We start from the raw sequence: 15,103 nt of genomic DNA, 5'->3' as shown, positions 1-15,103 counted from the left end.
TTCTTTCCAAGGTGGTAGAAGAACTGTCTAGGTCCTGGGTGAGTGTGGTTCAGCACCTATCAGTCAGTTGAGTTTTAGGATGTAACTTTCTTAAGTGATCACTCACTCTGAGATGAGCCCTTTAGTGACAAGGCAGCCTTTAAGCCATTAATAAACAAAACAACAAAAACTGAAACAAATAAACTCATTTATTTGTTTCATCAAGCCAGACACCCTCTTTTTTGTCTGTTGTTGGTGCCTTCTCTGGAGTAAATAGGCACAGTTCCATGTCTCTCTAGGAAAAGTCACAGCAATGGAAACCTTACAGTGGGCTTTGAACAGCCAAGAAAATTTCTAGTTTAGTAAAAAGAAGTATGGAGTAGCAGAAGAAGGTTTTAAATGAAGTCCTGTCAAGAGAGGAAAAAGCACTAGTAAAAAGGAAGCTTCCATTAGGGAAGTAGACTAGGAGAGGTAGCTTGGTCCTGGGTTGGGCTAAAGGCTTTGGAACCCTGGAGCCCTTGAAGGGATGGTAGGAGCTTTGCGTGTTCCTGGACACCAGTCCCTGTCACTATCCACAGCCTATCATAGATTTATGGCCATGAGTCCTGTAATGGCAATGCCTCAAGCCTCACCACATGTAGATGAGGCATCCCTAAAAACTCAGTCAAAGAAAATAGGGAAAGAGAGGTGTGGTCGCATAGGTTTAAGACAGAGATCTCCATGCTAATGAAGTACCTAGAGGCCTGGAGGGCATATCCAATAAGCTTTCCTTCCCAGACATTACTTCCTGCAAAAACTGTTTAATCTCAGGCCCACTCTGAAAAATGGGGTATGATTTACACATGTACTTTCCACATGACAATTAATGATTTGGGCCATGGCAAAGGCCTTCACCTATAGAGCCACAGTCTAATCTCCTGTAGAAGGCCTCTCTTACTCCACCAAGCCTACTGCCATGATAAAGCCAACGACTCTCCCCATGGAAGCAGCTGGAGCTCCCCTCCCCACCCCCACTCCTGGAACAGAGTTGGACCCAGCCTATGGTCCCCTACTTTATTGTTCTCTGCTCTTCTGTGGCTCCGAGCGGTGCCTGGGTGTCCAAGAGTTTGAGAACCTCATGGCCCAGGCCTCCTTGCTAGCCAGGGACCCTGGAAACAGATCAGGCTGTCTTGTGCTTCAGACTATGCTTTCCCACTCCCAAGCAGTGCCTCTATGATTTCCCTATGGCCTAGCACCGACCCTGCAAGGTGTGGAATAAGCACAGTCAAACTCCTTGCACCCTGCCTCCCCAAGCACAATGCCCTGTGGTGGAATGAATGTGGGACCCACAACCCTACAGCTCTCTGTGTTGCCCTAGATGTGACTTAATTATTCATTGTAAATGGAAGACTTTTACAATTGTCATGTATATCTCTGAAAAGAATGCTAGCAGCATACCCAAACACAATACCAAATTAAATGTTGAGAAACCTAAAGCTGTACAACTAAAATGAGGGACATTTCAAATTTGCCAAGTCTTGAAGTTCTAGCCAGAGCAATAAGACAACTTTGAAAGGAAATCAGCGGGTGCAAATGGAAAAAAAATGTCAAAGTATCCATATTCTTAAATGATATGATAGTATACATAAATGACAACAAAATTCTACCAGTAAATTACTTTAGCTGAAAAAGACCTTCAGAAAAATGGATGGATACAAATTAACTCAAAGAAACCAGTAGCCCTCCTTTATACGAATGATAAGTGGGCTGAGAAAGAAGGTAGGGAGATAATACTCTTCACAATAGCCATGAATAATATAAAATATCTTCGTATAACTTTAACCAAGCAAGTGAAATACCTTAATGACAATAACTTCAGGCCTTTGAAGAAGATAATCAGAAAATGGAAAGATTCCCCATGCTCATAGATTGATAGGATTAACATAGTGCAAATGGCCATCTTACCAAAAGCAATCTACAGATTCAATGCAAGCCCCATTAAAATTCTAATATAATCTTTACAGACATTGAAAGAGCAGTTCTCAATTTCACATGGAAAAACAAAAGCCCAGGAATGCTAAAACAATCTTGTACAGTAAAAGAAGTTCTGGTGGTATCACCATCCTTGACTTCACGCTATACTACAGAGCAATAATAATAATAAATGCATAGTATTGGTATAGAAATAGACAGGGTGACCACTGGAATTAACTCAAAGACCCAGAAATAAACCCACAAACCAATGGGCACTTGACTTGGTTTTTGACAAAGAATTCAAAACCATACAATGGAAAAGGAAAACCACTTTCAACAAATAGTACTGGTTGTCTGCATGCAAAAGAATGTAAATAGATCCATATCTATCAACTTGCATAAAACTCCAGTTCAAGTGGATTAAACAACTCAACATACAACCAGATACACTAAATCTAATAGAAGAGATAGTAGAAAATAGCCTTGAACTAATTGTTACAGGAGACAACTTCCTGAAGAGGACACCAATGGCTCTGGCACCTAAAATCGACAATTAATAAATGGTACCTCATGAAATTGAAAAGCTTGTGTAAGGCAAAGGACATTGTCAATAGGACAAGGTAACAGCCTATAGCTTAAAAGATCTTTACCAACTGAATATCTGACAGAGGGCTGATATCTGAACTATATAAAGAGCCCAAGATGTTAGACACCAACAACTAAAATAAAACAATTAGAAAATGAGATATAGAGCTAAACAGAGGATTCTCAACAGAAGAATCTCAAAACACTTAAAGGAATGTTCAACATCCTTAGTCATCAGGAAAATGTAATTAAAATGACTCTGAGATTTCAACTTACACACTTCAGAATGGCTAAGATCAAAAATTAAAGGAACAACATATGCTGTTGAGAATGTGGAGAAAGGAGAACACTCCTCCATTGGTAGCAAGAAGGCAAACTTGTGTAACCACTTTGGAAATCACTTTGGCACTTCTCAGAAAATTAGGAATAGTTCTACCTTAAGCCCCAGCTACACCACTTCTGGGCATGTACTCAGAAGATGCTCTACCATCCCACAAGGACACTTGCTCAATTATGTTCATGGTAGCTTTATTCATAATAGCTAGAAACTAGAAACAACCTAGTTGTCTCTCAACTGCAGAATGGATAAAGAAAATGTGGTTTATTCGTACAATAGAATACTACTCAGGTTCTAATAACAAGAACATCATGAATTTTGTAGGCAAATGGACAGAACTAGAAAATATCATCTTGACTGTGGTAACCCAGACTCAAAATGACATGCATGGTATATACTCACTTATAAATGGATATTAGACATAAAGTACAGGAAAAGCACACTATACTCCTGGGACCCAAAGAAGCTAAATAACAATAAAGGACCAAGAAGGATAGGGATAGTTGAATCTTTATCAGAAGGAGGAATTATATATATATATATATATAATGTATATAAATATGTGCAAATATACATATGTATAATATGTAAATAATATTATATGTATAAATAAATATATATCATTCCTTTTATATATGAATGTATATGCATATATATACATATATATGTATATATAATTTCTATACATATATTTATATACATATATAAATATGAGTGAGGTAGATGGAAGGGGGAACTGGGTGGAAGAGGGGATGTGGGAGAACAGCGGGGGGGTGGGATTAGGTGTATGGAATGGACAAGAGCCAATGCCTGACAGTATTAATTAGACCCTGTTTTACTTGCAGACAAGAGCCTTGCACAACTGTCCTCTGAGAGGCTCCACTCAGTGGCCAATGGAAAGAAATGCAGAGATCTACCGCCAAACATTAGATTGAGCTTGGGAAGTCTTACAGAAAACTTGGAGGAAGGATTAAGCAATCCAAAGAAGACAGATACTCCACAGAAAAACCAACAGTATCAACTAACCTAGAACCTGGGGGCTCCCAGATACTGAAGGAGCAATCAAAATGCAAGCATGGGCTGGACCTAGAACCTTCACTATGCAAATTTGTAGCAGATGTGCAGCTTGGTCTTCATTTGGGCTCTCCAACAACTGGAGCGTGGGCTGTCCCTGAGTCTGTTATCTGTCTCTAGATCCTGTTCCCCTAACTGTGTTATCTTGTCTGGTCTCAGAGGAAAGGATGAGACTAGTGCTTGAAGCAGGCATGCAGGAGCAGGAGCAGGGGAGGTGGGGAAGGCTCTTGGAGAAGAGGGCTAGAGAATGGGAGAGGATCTGCTTGAAAGGTTTCTGGGAGGAGAGGGAGGACTAATGTTTGTATTTAAAGTAAATAAATAGATTATTTATTAATAGGTAATTGGAAGCCAATTATAAACTATGACATTGAAAGATCAAAGACAACAACATTCATCCTGTATTTTTATGTCTGTAAGTTAAATAGTGGAAAATGATTGTCAAATTAAGCCAATGAAAGCAATGTATTTAATAAGAGGCCAGAAGTTCTTCAGCTTCTTCAATCTTTTAAATCCTCATACAAAATTGAGTCTAAACATATTTTCCTCAGTAAAGAGTTTCCATTCAACCCTCAAAATTGACCCAGAAGTCTAATTTATCACCTACCTTTAGGCTGCAGAAGAGAATGATTTGTGCATCATTTTAAAGCTCCTTCAACTTAAGTGCATTCATTTAAATAAGAACTGTAGTGGGCTTACTTTGTAGCTCTGGATGACCCTGAGCTCATCAGGATTACCCAGTGCTGATCTTCCTGGTCAAGCACTGGAATTACAAGGCTACAAAGTTCTTTGGCTTTTAAAGCCCTGCATATGTTTTCCCTTTTCTTTGTTTCGACTTCTTTGTTTGCCTCCTAATTTTAGAGCATGGTCCTTTTAGTCCTTGGGGAGGAGTCTAACTCATGCATCTGTCAGTGCTTTTCCAGAGACTGTCTGAAGGTGAAGGTCTAGTCAGGTTCCCATGCTAATCATCCTGACACTCTCAAGGTGTTAGCATCCTGTTGGGTGTGAATTGGAACATCAACACGTGTTTCAGAATGTAAAAGGGTAGAAATGATGAAGATCTTATTAGTCTCTTTGAAGGATTCTTTGGAATTGGTCATTCATGCACTCCAGTCCTGGAACAATATGGGCAATTCCAAAGAAAATTAGAAGCTATCGCCACCTTTGTCTTTATATTTTCTGAACAATTAGGCAAAAGAAACAGCTTAAAAATTCATCTTAAATGAAAAAAAAATAACTAGAGGCCTTGATGGTAAAATACTTAGTCTGACAAGATAAACATCCAAACCTAATTTTAAAACAGCCTGAGGGGATCCAATGGGTCTCTGCTGCTACCCATTTCCAAGATGGATTTTATTTACAAAGCTGTGACTGCCTCTTGCTTTGAAGCCTTGGTCATCTATAGTCTATGGACGTATTTCTATGAGGGATTAGGGAAAAAAAAGAATCTATCACTGAGGACAATTTTAGATTTAAGGCTTCATTCAAAACAGGGAAAGGAAAATAAACCTTCCTAGTTCTCAGCCAGCTAGGTTTTGAATTGACTACAATGAAAAGCTGGACTTGCTAGAAAAGCGATTTATTTGTTTATAGACACAAAAAAGAAAAAAAAATGTATGAAAACCCTCAAACAACACCCATTTTAAGAAATTACTAGAAAACATTGCTGCCTCCGGGACTAAAATGTTAAATATTTAAAATATCTAACACACACAGTTCTTTGTTGGAATATGTGCTTACTGGGTACTTTTATGGTATTGTGAAAGGGCATTTAGTTTCTTTGGTTAAATTCTCAAACTAGAAAGTTAGATAAAGGCCATCGGGGTCATTATTACCTTCTCAGGCCCTGTAAACTGTAGAGGTCTATAAATTTGCCTGCTTTTCACTGTTACTTCTAAAGAACTCCTAAAGCCATAAGCTATTTGTTCTATTTCTGAAAACGACCTCTCAGAAGTTAGCCCTGAGAGAATAGCTGAGGCTGCCACCAAACTGATAGATTAGTGTTCAACTAACACTTTCAAGACTTGGAAGAGTGAAGTTATAAATCTACTTTGTTCATAACTGTTCTCAGTCACAGGGTAATCATAATAATAAAACAGACGAGCCTCTGAGGAAACCAAGCCTTTTCTCATTAAAATCGTGACAACGAATAGTGTCTCCAAAAAATCAGGATGAATTTCAAAGTATAAGCTGAGACAAATTTTCAGAAGAAATTAGATGATATTAGTAAATATTTAGATTCAGAGCTCTGAATCCTATCAGCCTTATATCTGAGCAGTGTCACGTGAATCAATAAGGAGCCTGTGGAGGCCCAGGCAGACATACTGCTCTGAGTGTGACACACAACACTAAGGCAAATGTGGAAAAAGTAATGTGCTGGCTATTTATTCTTTCTCTTTTAGAATGGTGTCATTTTATGTATACAGGCATTTTGTCAGCATACATATCTGTGTGCAATATTTACCTGCAGTGCCCAAGAAGGCCAGAAGAAAACCTTGCGTTCCTTGGAACTGGAGTTATAGACTGCTGTAAGCTTCCATGTAGGTGCTGGGAATTTAACATGGACTCTCTGGAAGACCAGCTGGAGCTCCTAACTGTTGATCTACCTTTACAGCCCATGTTTGCCGTTTCTAAAACAACTTTTTACTGTATGTTTTCTGTTTTTCCCAGTTAGTTAAAAGTGGGAAGATTAACATTTCCAAAAGTCCAGGGACAGGAGCACTGATTTAGAATTCATGCCAGTTCATGAATTATAAATTTTCATTTGGTGTTCGAAGTTTTCACACTGAGACTTGTACCCTCTGATGTATGTCAGCTCACTTTCTGCTATTATAGCAAATACCCACAGTAAGTAGATGGAGGGTTGTCTGACTCACCATTTCAAGGTTGCAGTATGTGGTCCCATGGTTCATTTGGTTTGGGTCTCTGGTAGAGTGAAACAGGAAGCTTTATCTCATTTAGGCCACTGGGGGAAAATGAAAGAGAAAGATTCAGGACTCCAATGTCCTCTTGAAAAACAGGCCTCAGGAAACCTAATCCCCTACTATTAGATTACTTATATTAAGAGATTACAGTCTTAACATAATACCAGGACAGCGCACCAAGCCTTAACAGCACATGTCATACTTCACACAGGAAATGTTTCAAATCCAAACAATAGCAACTTGTGGCATCACACCTCCTACACCAAACGTCAAATTGCTGTTTGCTCTACCTCTGTGATTTAATCATCATTTCTGACTTTCTTATGTCTGTATAATAGATAGTTCTATTTACTGTTAAGCCATTTGAACCCCAAAATAAAATATAGAAGTCAACGTGAATCATTTCAAGACTACGAAGTAGAAATGGGTAAAAAAGTAACAGGTAACAGAGAAATGATTAAGTCATAAAGCTATGTGTATAAATATAAAATTCTGAGGGCAAGGAATTCTACAGGAAATATGACTGATATCTATACAATGAATTATTTTTAATATATGTATAGCCAGTGCATTTATCTAACAGCTGCATTTCTTTACTTTATGCTAGTCCCAGTAATCACACAGAGAAACCAAGATTTATTTCTAGATGCACCTCAATAGTTGAGCAGTTAAGTGAATAAGTATATTAACTATAAATTAATATGGATATTAATAAACATATTATAGTTAAGTATATTAACCTATAAATTAATATGGATAGTTCCCAACCATGACACCAAAATATTTGCTTCTTATTATTGGTCTGGATCTTTGGGCTTCAGGTGTGTTTCCATGGTTTCTCTCCAGATCTCTTTCTCATGGTTCCAATTCCTCCATCCCTGGCAGATCTGAAACTCCCTTTCTTTCTTTCCTCCCCATGGCTGGTGGAAGCATCTGCCTTATTCTCTCTTCTGCCCATCCCAAAATCATTATGTCTACAGCTGTCACTAATAAATATAATAGGACAATAAAGAAGAATACAGAAATTTACATATGCACAAAACATTGCACACAAATACAATATGTAAAGTGATCAGCATTTATTGACAAGGCAGAGAATAAATGCTAAGAATTGTTTATACAAACTTAATACAGGAGATTGTTGGTATAAGCATTACAATGCCATGTCTGGTTTGAAACAAAATATGGGGGAAGAGAAATTTGAGGTTACACAAGGGTAAACTTTACACCATGTACAAAATCATTATGTCTACAGCTGTCACTAATAAATATAATAGGACAATAAAGAAGAATACAGAAATTTACATATGCACAAAACATTGCACACAAATACAATATGTAAAGTTATTTATAACCTAAAAGATTTACTATTGAGTGAAGACTATTGAATTATTATGTTTTGGTCTTGTAATGGAATTAAAATTGTACTAAACATATGCCCTTATTTTGAGAAAACTACTTTTAAGTGTTTCTTCTTTGATTGCCTGGTGGATCTCTAAGCTTTATTTCATAATTACCTGTTGTATATGTGCAAATGTGAAGATAGTTTTGAGGAGGCAAGCAAAGGTGGAGAAGGAGCAGGGGGAATAAATGGGAGTGAATGTCTAATCATAGTGATGGATTAGTGTAGAGTTACACTGCCATGTGATAAAAATGTCTAGATTAGGGAGTTTTAATATAAATGAAGTGGGATATTTTAGACCTGCAATTCACTGGGACAGTCTTGCACTAGTTGGCCAGTGGAATGATCAACTTTTAGTAATGGTGACATACTTGATTTTAATCCAAGCATATCAATTTCTCCTGGTGACTATAGGTCTTTGCTTCATTTACCTGTAGTTAAAGGAGTGTGAGCTTGGTTTGAATCCCTCACCCAGTAAACATGGTTTTTTTATTTTTTTGTTTTTGGTTTTGTTTTTGTTTGTTACATTGACATTATGTTTTAAGTATATTTTAAGTGCTGCAAATTTTGTGAGAAAATTTCCTTTACCTTTGATTTCCTCTCATGTAAGAGAAAGTGCTTTGCCCCATATAAGCAAAAGTTCTCATACTGTCTAGTGAAATCTGAAGACATTCAGAGAAAGATTCTCTTGTACACTAAAACTGACTTTTCTGAAGCAAACCTAAATAATTCACTATTGTTGACTTCACTTAGTTATTTTGTCTTCATTTAGTTGGAATGCTTTTCAACAGTAACAAACTGCTTTTCTGCTCATAGATTGAAGGACAAATGCATCAAATCTTTTGTTCTTTCATTTGTTTCTTTTAACTATTAACATTAAAAATGACTCAGGATATAAAACACTATTTAACTCCAACAAATTACTTTTACTTTCATTTTTTTTAAATCTAGATACCTGTTTGTTTTCTAATGAGAGAAGAAATGGTTTGAATTTAGATGGGGGTAGGGGTGGGGAGGATCTGGGTGGAATTGCAGGGAATGTGGTCAGAATGTATTTTATGAGAAAATCTGCTGGGCGGTAGTGGAACACGCTTTAATCCCAGCACTTGGGAGGTAGAGGCAGGCAGATTTCTGAGTTCGAGGCTAGCCTGATCTGCAGAATGAGTTCCAGGACAGCCAGGGCTACAAAGAGAAACCCTGTCTTGAAAAAAAGAAAGAAAGAAAAATCTATTTCCATACAATGCAAATTATAGCAACACTTGAGTAAAAGACTAGAGTATCATTATTATTATAATAAAAACATAAATTAATCATTTAATTTACCTTTTGCGTATTTTCAGTACACTTTTACAAGAGTAGTAGATAATTATCATCATTAGCTACTGAGAGAAGAGAAAATCTTTCTTTTATATATATATATATATATATATATATATATATATATATATATATATATATATAAGAATATTCTATATTCTTTGTTTACAATCCAAAAGCTTTCCCCTTTCCCAGTCACCCCCCCATATGTCCCATAAGTCCTCTTCTCTCCATCCATTCTCCTATCTTCCCCCTCTCTTTTCTCTGTCCTGGTACCCCCTACAATGCTGGATCAAGCCTTTCCAGGATTAGGGCCCTCTTATTCCTTCTTTATGGGAATAATTTGATATGCTAATTGTATCTTCAGTATTCAGAGCTTCATGGCTAATTAATATCCACTTATCAATGATTGCATTCCATGTATATTCTTTTGTGATTGCATTACCTCGCTTAGGATGATATTTTCCAGTTTCATCCATTTGCCTAAAAAGTTCATGAATTCATTGTTTTAATTGCTGAATAGTACTCCATTGTGTATATATGCCACATTTTCTGTATCCATTCCTCCATTGAGGGATATCTTGGTTCTTTCCAGCTTCTGGCTATTATAAATAAGGCTGCTATGAACATAGTGGAGCAAACTTTCATGCCTTGTGTAAGATCACTCTGAAGCTAAGTGGAGGGACCAGAACTGTCATAATCTTCATTGACACTTTAGTGGCAGTCATATTTTTATTTGTCCTGAATTATCATTTGGAATTCCTTCTGTCTTTGCAAGATATAGAGAAACAATTTAAATGATTGAGAACTAACTCTTTATAGAAACTGGAGAAAAAGTCAACACTCTGCACAACCAAGCAAATGATGAACCTAGAAAACAACAATTAATACAAAATGCAATGCAAGGTCCATGACATTCTCACTCTCTGTACCCTGGTATATCTAGTTTCAAACACTGATACCAAAAACATCCTCTGCTCTGGAATGGTACATTTGTCTTTTCCTGACTTCCAGTGGAAGAGTACTTGTGGACCTACTGGCAGATGTTTCTGTATGTCAATTCTAATCCATCTGTGGGGTGCCTAAAGGATGAACATGCAGTGATTTTCTCTGTTTGGTTTTCCCAGAAGTTACCAGGCCTAGAAGAAGGCCTGGTAAACAGAAGGTATTATTCAAAAGAAGTGCAAGGCACAAGAAAAAACTGAAGGTGCTTAAGCCAGAATATTACAGATGAAAAGAAACTGCCCTGTATAAATTTAGAGAAGTCAATCTGAGGTGAGGGAATGGGGTATTCAACAGCATCTATGTATAAGAGAGAATTATGAAATCATTAGAAGACTCAGACAAAATACACTCCAAGCAAAGATGTAAGGTGATGCTAATTTTCCCTTATTTCTAGTCTATAGATCCTGTGTAGGCTTACGGCATTATGCCACCAAGAAGAAGCCAGTATATAGCATCTGCATAGACTAATAATGTTTGTCTCTTCTTTCTCTTAGTTGTTCTCTCACTCCCTCTCTGCATTAAAGGAAATTTCTATTAAAGAAACAAACGAGGGGCTGATAAGATGGCTCATGGATGACAATTATTTGTCATTCATGAAGGACTTTCTGAATTCTATTCCTAGTACCACAGCAGGTAGGTTAGAACCTCCAGTCACAGGAAATTCTCTTCTAGTCTCTTCAGGCACCAGAATTAACATGGCATACACACACATAGGTGCAGGTGTACACATAGATACTTAAAATAAAAATAAAAATTGAAAACAAATAAAAATACCACCCAAATATAAGCACATGAGCTTCACAACATGCAATAGTTCACACACACACACACACACACAAACACACACACATACACAAGTGAATTTGACTTCTAGAATTATAACAATCTAATGATCATACTTCAAAAATGTCAAAATAAATAAATTTATTAATTAACAGAGAACAAAGAAATATGTTATTTAAAGGGATAAAATGAATAAAGAGAAGCCAGACTCAGTGTTTCTAAAATAGGACTTTTAAAGACTAGAACACGTGATCAAATAAGCTGGAAGTGCTAAAGGCATATATGAGTCCAAACTAAGGAAAATGACAAAGTGATATCTAAATGAAATGAAAATGCCACCAACATTTCTGCAAGTCAGTTTAATGTGGAATCCTGCTCCCACTCAGTTTCCCAGAAAGAGACTTAGGAGTCATGCACAGGGGAAGATATGGCATAGTCCTATTGTCCACAAAAAGAGTCTCTGAGACCAGGCTTCCCAAGGCTAAGGAGTGCTATCAGTAGTCAAGCATAATATACTATCACTTGCCCTTCAAATGTTCTAGCTACCTACCCATCTCTCTGAGAACACAGTTGCAGCCTATTTTCTACTGATCCTACCACTTGCGATAGTTGTCAAGGGACCTCAGACTAATCCTGTAACCTGAGTCTCAGATAATAACAGGTCCACAAACCTTGATTCTAGCCTTGAACCTTGACATAGTCACAACTCATTCATTCTAAAATGGAAATCGTATCACAAAGCTTACCGCATCAAGGATGATCTGAAAAAGGTAGTGTACGTCAATAAATGCTTACATTTAAAAGGAAGAAGTATGTCAAGCAAATACCTGAACTATGAAATATTTAGAAAGGCAAACCAAACCAAGAGTTTGTCTTTTGAAAGAACTCCACCTCCTGTCTTTTATTTCAGTCTCTCTATGCTGAATTCAGTCAGTAAGACACCCTGTGGCTAACATGGCTAAAAAAAAACCTTTGGAATCATCTTGTAATTTCCCCTTTGATCAGCATTTGCAGCATTCCATCTGGAAAATCAATTGATTTTACCTTCCAAAATATACACTTTACCCATGCACTTCTCTCGGTGTCTGCTGCCAACTTCCTAGCTGAAGCCAGCCTCACCTCCTGGCAGGATGATGGTGGTTAATTTCCCAGCTGCTCTTCCTGCATCCAAACGCATTGCCAGCAATCTATTCATAACTGAAGCAATCTCTCAAAACATATTCTGGCATATTTCAGACCTATCAATGATTTTAAATCATTATTTAACTCTCATAATGGATCTCTCATCCTGAACAGAATAATAAAACCTCGCTACTGCAGTTGAAAACTGCCGATGTCCCTGGGAACTTTCTTTTCTTCCCCTATAGGTTGTCAAGATGCTAAAATCTGTATTAATATCTGCATGTTCTTCTTCCTGATTGAAAGCATAAAAAGCTTTCAGTCTTACGTGTTTTGTTATGCTCTAGCCTACATGCACGCTTTTGTTATTTTATTGAACTGATTTTGTGAAACTCTGTGATGTGCATCTAGCACTTTCGTCTTCATGTCTTTATAGCTAAGCAGAATCTCACTATGACACAGTAGTCACTCTGCTGTGTATGAACTGGTGACTTCACAAGGAACCAAGTAGCTGAAAACTTGACACTGTGCAGACTTCTTTATTCGACTTGCCCTATCATTCCCTGTTATAGTAAGTACGTGGTGTAGACTATGTAAAATAACTTTCCTCTTTAAATTTTTTTGTTTGCTGCTTGTCGGTATCAATGTGAGACCATTTTCTTGTTCATAGATACAAAATCACTATCACCATATTTTGATGCACAAATTGTCACTTTTTTCCATTGGGAAAATATTTAGTCATTTTTTTTTTGCTTATTGAATAGAATTTTCTATTTTAATCCCTAGTATAATACATAATCATGTAGTTTATCCTCCTCATGCATTTAGTGTATGTGTCTGGCATTGTTGTAGCTTGGCTGTTTTTATGCAAGTAGAGTGTGAGCTCTTTAAGAATTTGAAGGTATTTTTTTTTTCTGAGCCACCCAGACCCAGCAGGGAGCATGCACTCTTGTGTATACAAGTCTAGAGGCACCCTAAGGTGAAGAACCATGGGATTTATAAAGAGAAAGCCACAAGTCTTGTGGCACCTCACATTGACAAAGCTATGACAGACTATAAACTTTTAATCAGAATAGGACACAGCTGTGTCACCATTTCTGTTTGTTAGGGGAGCAGAAGTTCTTGAGGTTACAGAAGCAGAACAAGGAAGGTTGACAAATGTTCCTGTAAGTACCCTACATGTCTATGGGTCAGGCTGACCTCAGTTTTAGCCTAAGGTCAGGTCAGGATTTACAAACATGTTTTTCTTTCTTCTGCATAGTGGGAAACTATGGTTGACAAAATAAACCGAATGATTCAAAGGTGCTAGTGGAATGTGTTCCAGGGGATCCAAACAAAAAGAAGTAATGAAAGTGGGGTGGTGGGTACTTGGGGTGTCCTGATCTCAGTGCCTCACAACATATTCAGATGTCACTGTCTCCCCTGACAGGACATGCAGTTGTGATTTGTCAGTTAAAAATCAGAGTCACCAGCATATTTTTAAAGAGACTGGTATACAACAAATGGGAGTTACAAAAGCTCAGAGTGCATACAAGTAGAGAAGGGGTCCTCATGGAGAGCAGGGAACTGCAGCCAGGATGAGGTCTGCAGGCATGGTCTCCTGCTCCTTGAAGATCAGAAAGTGCTGGTTATATGCACAGCAAGGAAGGACATTGTAGACTCTCGTCTTTGCTATGGTTTATGCTGTGGCTGAGGGTATAATGGACAGGTATCCTATAACTCTTAGAGATATCTTCACTTTAATAGCTTTCCTTCCTGACACACTAGAGCCTATCGTTACCAGAACTGGTTTTACAGTCTGTGGGCTGGGCAGGTTCTATAACTTTCCTGAGGCTGAGTAGTTCTTAGCTGCTAGTTTGGTTAAGTTTTTACTGATGTGTGAATTCAAAGTGTGTTGGGAGAGTGGAACACAAGCACCACAGTGATCTATCTGCACCAATAGAGGACCTGACTTTGTTTAACTTTTAAAGATTTACTTATAGTACTTGTGTGTGTGTATGTGCATGCATGCATGCAATACCTGTGTTTGAGCAAATATATAGGAATGTGAATGTGTGTCAGTGTGTGCTTGTGTTGGGAGTGCCCTCTGAAGCCACAGACATAAGATTTCCTTAGAACAGCAGATACTGGTGGTTGTAACCTATCCCACATAGGTCGTGGAGAAGAAACATGGGTCCCTTGCAAGATTAGTCCATGCTCTGAGCCATGCAGCCATCTCTCCAACCCCAGCCTTTGCATTTATTTATTTAAGAGTGAGTAACAATCACTCTGCTGAAAGGCAGCGGTGAGTATCAAACTGACCTCTGAGCCTTCAGACTTTTCACATTCTCCAAGGCAGATAGTGTTGGTTTGGGACAGGGGCTACAGACCATGCTCACCTTCCATAGCCTCTTTCCTTTACCCCTATAGATGCTGTAAGGGAATGGCAGGCACCCTACTGAGGCTGTCCCTGAGTTTTTAATCCTCACTTCCCTTAAAGGATGCTTCCCAAGTTTCCCAAGTTGCAATGGGACTGCTGTTGGCATGGCCCCTGTGATGGATGCATACAAATTAACTGAAGAGAAAAGTCTTATTCCCCCTTTTCCTGGAATCCAGGAGTCAGAATAGGAGCCAAACCATTAGGGAGCA

This window comes from Apodemus sylvaticus, chromosome 11, assembly GCF_947179515.1.
Source record: "Apodemus sylvaticus chromosome 11, mApoSyl1.1, whole genome shotgun sequence".
In the NCBI taxonomy this organism is placed as follows: Eukaryota; Metazoa; Chordata; class Mammalia; order Rodentia; family Muridae; genus Apodemus; species Apodemus sylvaticus.
The sequence above is the reverse complement of the archived record's forward strand: the minus strand, read 5'-3'. Positions refer to the sequence as shown.